At 40.3% G+C, this 6399-nt stretch overlaps 1 protein-coding gene across 1 annotated transcript in view; it reads right to left on the bottom strand.

Moving 5' to 3' along the window:
- Positions 1-6125, bottom strand: part of ABCA8 (ATP binding cassette subfamily A member 8) — a 71843-nt gene extending 65718 nt beyond the window's left edge. Inside the window, exon 1 of the mRNA XM_039229814.1 lies at positions 6004-6125. The gene's annotated coding sequence lies outside the window, so the exon portion shown is untranslated. The remainder of the gene's footprint in view (positions 1-6003) is intronic.
- Positions 6126-6399: the final 274 nt, after the last annotated feature.

The raw sequence follows: 6399 nt of genomic DNA on the forward strand, positions 1-6399 counted from the left end.
TCCCGTCAAGAGTGCCTTAGTGGCTCCGTTGGATGAATGTCTAACTCTTGATTTTGGTTCAGGTCATGATCCCAAGACTGTGGGAAGGAGCCCCACATTGGGCTTCACCCTGAGCATGGGGACCCGTTTGAGATTCTCTCTCCCTCTCTCTCTCTCCCCCTCCCTCTGCCCCTTCCTTGCTCGTGCGCACACACTTTCACCCTCTCTCCCTCAAATGAAAAAAAAAATTACAATTGAAATTAAACAACGTCCCAACAAAGAAAAGCCCAGGATCAGACAGCTTTACTGGTGAATTCAACCAAACATTTAAAAAAGTATGAATGCCAGTACTTCTCAAAGACTTCAAACACCTGAAGGGGAGGGAATACTTGCAAAGGCATTCTATGAGACCAGCATTACCCCGAGGCCAATGCCAGATATGGACATTATAGGAAGAGAAAATCACAGACCAATATCCCGGAGGAACACAGATGCAAAAATTCTCAACAAAATGTTAGCAAACTGAATGCAACCACACATGAAAAAGATCACACACCACAATCACGTGGGATTCACCCTTTAGATGCAAAGATGGTTCAACATATGCAAATTGAAAAGCTAATACAGCACACAAGTAGAACAGTAATAACCATATGGTCATCTCAATAGATGTAAAGCATTTCACAGAATACACATCCTTTCACGATAAAAACTTTCAACAAAGTAGGTATAGAAAGAATACACCACAAGACACCTGGGGTGACTCACTTGGTTAAGTGTCCAACTTTGGCTCAGGTCATGATCTCACAGTCTGTGAGCTCAAGCCCCACATCAGCCTCTTCTGTACTGACAGCTGGAGCCTGGAGTCTGCTTGGGATTCTGTGTCTCCCTCTCTCCTTTGCCCCTCCCCTGCTTGCACTCTGTCTCTCTCTCTCTCAAAAATAAATAAACATGAGAAAAAAAAGAAGCCTCCACATGATAAAGGCCATGGCTGACATCATACTAAATGGTGAAAGGTTGAAAGCTTTTCCTCTAAGATCAGGAACGAGACAAGGGCACTCACTCTTACCACTCCTATTTAACATAGAAGCCCCAGTTCTTCACCTCTACTTTTGTCCATACCTTTTGTCTGGGAACTCTGGAGTTCCTTCCTTGAAGTCAGGCTATAACTTTGACTGCAGAGAGGGCTGAGAGTGCTCTGTTCCCTGAACTGTGCAGGTTCTGAGCCTAGATTTCATGAGACCTTGAGTCTATCTTGCTCTTGTAGCCTTGCCATTGCTATGTGAGCATACCTGGGCTAGCCTCTGAGACATGAAAAGGACACAAAACAGCAGAGTCATCCCAATCATCCCAGTCTAGAGTAGAAGACATCAGACGACGGCCAGACAGACCCCAGAGATCTGAGCAAGCATATCCAAGATAGGCAGAACCACCTAAAAACTACCTAACACATCCCGGCCATAAATGTTTATTGCTGTGTGTTATTTGTTGCTTTTGTTTTTAGTTTTGCTGTGCAATGTAAATATAGCTACGGACAAGATATGTGACTTAGGATACCCTACTTAACTCCTACAATATTGCATTTCTTTGGTTTCAGTGCTTTTTAAACTTTTGGTCTCTAACGTGATCACGCTGTGGTCTGAGGAAGTGCTGCTCTGTAAGACATCACTTCTTTGAAATTCCCTGAGACTTCCCCAGTGGTATCGCATATTTTAATATTTGGAGATATCCATGTGTGCTTGAAATAACCACGTCATCTTTTAGTTTCTTTTGTATACTTTTGTTCTTTGAATATTTTATATCTGTTTTTATATTTTATATATTTTAGATATATTTATTATATATATTTAACTTATGTTACATTTATATTTATTTTATATATTTTATATTTGTGTTCCACCGATCATGGATTTGCCAATTTCTTCATGTCTGTTATATTTTTTCAAAAAATTTTAATGTCTATTTATTTATTTATAAAATTTTTTAATGTTTATTTATTTTTGAGAGAGAGAGAGAGACAGAGTGTTAGCAGGGGGAGGGGCAGAGAGAGAGAGAGAGCTAGACACAGAGTTCAAAACAGGCCACAGGCTCTGGGCTGTAAGCATGAGTCTGACACAGGGCTTGAACCCATGAATTGTGAGATCATGACCTGAGCCAAAGTTGGATGCTTAACCAACTGAGCCACTCAGGCACCCCTCCATTACTTTTTAGTGTGTGTTGTTATTTATTTATTATTTTGCTTATTAAACTTTAAAGAATTGTTTGTTTTTCTTTTATTTATTTATTTATTTTTTATTATCATTTTTTTTTTTTTGAGAGAGAGAAGACAAGCAGAAGAGGGTCAGAGAGAAAGAGAGAGAGAGACAGAATCGAAAGCAGGCTCCAGACTCTGAGCTGTTAGCACAAAGCCCAGGACCAAATACACAAACCAGGGCTCAAATACACAAACTGTGGGATCGTGACCTGAACCGAAGTCCAATTCTTAATTGACTGAGCCACCCAGGTGCCCCTATTTATTTATTACTTCATAGAGCAAGAGAGAGCAAGTGTGAGAGGGGGAGAGGGACAGAGAGAGGGCGGGAGAGAGTGAGAGTGAGAGTAAGAAACAGAGAGAGAGTGAGAGTAAGAGAGAGAGAGAGAGAGAGAAAGAGAGAGAGAGAGAGAGAGAGAGAATCCTAAGCAGGCTCTGTGCTGAGCATGGAGCCCTACCCAAGGCTCAATCCCCTGACCCTGATATCATGACCCGAGTCAAAATCAAGTCAGACAGATGCTCAACTGACTGAACCACTGAGGCATCCCTAGTCAGTGCATTTTTAAAAGCTAAGTGGTTAGGTGTATAAAACCTTGCTTTATTGCTTTTTTTGGTATTGTATTAAAAAAAGTTTTTCTTCATGTTTATTTGAGAGAGAGAGAGAGAGAGAGAGAGTAGAGGAGGGGCCGAGAGAGGGAGACCCAGAATCTGAAACAGGCTCCAGGCTCTGAGCACAGAACCTGACATGGGACTCAAACTCACAAACTGTGAAATCATGACCTGAGCTGAAATCAGACACTCAGCCAACTGAGCCACCCAGGCTCAGTTTTAATGGTAGGTTGCCCTTATTTCTGATAATAGCAAAGAGACATGAAGTTTCTTTAGCTTACTATTTGCCTAATATAGCTTTATCCATCTCTTTATTTTTAACCTTTTGCCAAAATTTTAAATGTGTGATTAATGTAGGAAAAATTCATAACTAATTTTTAGAAATCCAAAGTGATAGATACGATTTTTTTAGATGCTATATTTTTAAGAGGTGAATTTAGTCACATATAAATGTTTTTTTTTGGATGATCTTTCATTGTGTTTTATTGTCGTGTTAAACCTACTTTGCCTCTGTTCCTTCTTCTGTCCCAATTACCTACTATTGAAGTTTATCGAGATACCCCCTCCACGTTTCCTTTCCTGTTTATATTAAACGAATATAAACAAATTTATATTCTTTTAATGATGGCTCTTAATTTTTGGACTTTCCCAGGAAAATCTCTTTCTTAGGTAGAAACTCCACATCATTTATTTTCACTGTCCACTTACAAACAGACACTTTCTAGACAATTATCTCTCTGCTGAATTTCAAATCTGATCATTCTGGTTATTGTTATAGACATTAGGTTCAATCTTTAATTTAAAGAATACATATAATGTAAAGGATACATAAAGTAGATTTATTTCAGTCACCTATAGTTAATTAAATTTGCCAGTGGAGTCCATAAGGTTCCTGTGGGGAGTCTGTGATAAACTTGAACTTATTCTGGAGATGGAGGATAGAAACACCACTTGAACTAGGCTTGGATAGGCTTTAGCCAGATTAAGAACCCAGGACTCTGACTTGTATGTAGGCTAGTTCACTGTGAAAACATCCCAGGGACTCTACCTAAAATTGCCTGCAGAGAGCAGCATTATTCTTCCAGCAATATCACAGAGACCAGTCTAGGAGTACACTGCCCCTTTCCCCTGGGCAAAGAGCATCTATGAATGTGTATGTGTGTGTGCATGTGTGTATATGTGAGCTAGTGGTGGTGGCGGTGAGGGTTAGGTAGGGAAATTTATACTTTTTTTTTTTTTTTTTTTGCAGAGACCCAAAATACCTCCCAGAAGGAAGTTTCTCAGTACATAATAATACCACATCTTTCCAAAGCCCTAATCAACCAATATTGCACAAAGATGCTTTGCGGAGGTTCTCTGGAAAACTGTGGAAACTGAGGGCTCTCAAAAGGTCCTTGCTGTAGGAGCAAATAGTGTATCTAAGTTGAATTATAGAAAGTACAGGTATCCTGGAATGCTCATCAGTTTTCTGAGAAGCATGCCAGGGACATAAATGGCAAGAATGAGTTGAGACTTTTGAGCACTGAACCAGCAGCTCCACCTTGAATTTAGCTCTTTTTCCTAAAAAAAAATTTTAATGTTTTTTATTTATATCTGAGAGAGAGAGACAGCATGAGCAGGGGAGGGTCAGAGAGAGAGGGACACACAGAATCTGAAGCAGGCTCCAGGCTCTGAACTAGCTGTCAGCACTGAGCCCGACGCAGAGCTTGAACCCATAAACTGTGAGATCATGACCTGAGCTGAAATCGGATGCTCAACTAGCCACCCAGGTGCCCCAAATATGGCTCTTAAGTCCTGAATTTGGAGCAAGCATTCTCCTCTTCCTACGTGCATGTCATGTTGGCCAGGGATGGAAACCACATGGTGGCCATGAACCTCTCCATAGTGATGAGGAATGGCTGTGTCTTCGCCTGAATCTGTCATTCCATTCATGCCACAGGATGACGCTTAAGGCCGTGCTATTTCTTAGAGACGAAGCTCATAGAAGATGTCCAGAAGCCAGTTCCAATGGGAGGCAAATAAAGTCTCAGTGAGCATTGGGGAAAACCTTACACATGTCTGCTAATGAGGCTGAGACGCAAATCTAGGTGGAAGCAGGTTGGGTGAAGAGGTTAGAAAGTCCAGGGAGTGGCAGGTGATGGGAGGAAGACAGTTCCCAGGCAAAAAAAAAAAAAAAAGCATTAGGTCAGGTATCCAGAAATAACAAGACTGAAGATCCCATAGGCTGTTCCCAGTGCAGAGAATTCAGTGTAGACACTTTTAAGGGTACTGGGCATCGCTGTGTAGGAGGTCAGCTGGCCCAAAAGTGATCTCACTGTGGAATCAGGCACAGCCCAATTCAGTGTGGAAACTTCAGTGTGGCTCCAATCCCTCAGATTTTCCATTGGGAATTAGTATTGCCTACTTCATTCCCCACCCCCAGCGCCATTCGTGTACGTTCTATAGTTGATCAAAAGACTAACCCTAACATGAATTCCTTATTATGCCTGTAGTAGATAGTTTCATTTTGTAAGGGCTCTGATTTTGTCTCCTTTTACCCAGTTGTTAAATTCAGAGCAAAATGCTTATACTAGTAGAGCTTGAAATCTCTGTTTAGGGAAGTAATGCACATTTGAAATAATATTGAGATAAGGAAATGCGGCTGTCAATTTTGATTCAGCCCACATTGTGCTCAGAAAGCATCTCACGTTTCTAAAATTCTCAGAGCCTAAGAGTGAGAGCCAGAGACAATAAACAGATTTCTGTAAATGCTTTTGGTAAACAGTCTAAAAGTCATGGAACAGCTTATCCAAAATAGCCACAAATTATTGAGCAATGAAAGTAAAGAACTATCGCTTTAAAAACAATTCAGGTTTACAAATCGATCCCCAAGATCCCTACTTCTTCACTATCAATATGTTAAGGAAATTTCAGCTTATTTCCACACTCGGTTTCTGGTTAAAAATCATATTAAGAGTTGCATAATTTTAAGAACTTTATATTTTAACACAATGCTTTCATTTCTATAATGTTAACCACAGAGTATTCAAAACGTCAAAACAACCCATTCATTTTCCAAACAGTTTCTCCACAGAGGATTAGCATTCAAATTTATAAATTTGTGATGAGGAAAAAGAGAAAACCCTGAAACAATTCACAAAACAGAAAAAATACAATGAACTTACTTTTGAGAAATCTGAAGCAAGGAAACTAGATTCACACTTTATCCACTGATGTCCTTATCTAGAAGAAAAGGGTTCGTATTTTTTTCCCTCGTTTCTACCGCCTCTCTGCAATTTACTTTCAATGCTTGACTTCTGTGAAAAATCCCTGCGAAGACTGCCTTCCGCAGCTTGTGACCTCAGTCCCACAGCTCTGCCAAACATCAGTCACGTGATCTCTCTTGGATTGTTGGTGTTTTCACTTCTATTCAGCCAGTTCCTTGCAGAGCATGGAAATTTACATTTACACTTCGCTTCCCGGCCATGTCATATTATAAAGAGCAATCTTATCAAGGAGATCCAATATTCCTAAGCGTTTGTCTGGTATGACCAAGCTAATTGTGGGCTGATATCAAAATT

The sequence above is a fragment of the Hyaena hyaena genome, unplaced genomic scaffold, assembly GCF_003009895.1.
Source record: "Hyaena hyaena isolate Hyena2069 unplaced genomic scaffold, ASM300989v1 scaffold_39, whole genome shotgun sequence".
Taxonomy (NCBI): Eukaryota; Metazoa; Chordata; class Mammalia; order Carnivora; family Hyaenidae; genus Hyaena; species Hyaena hyaena.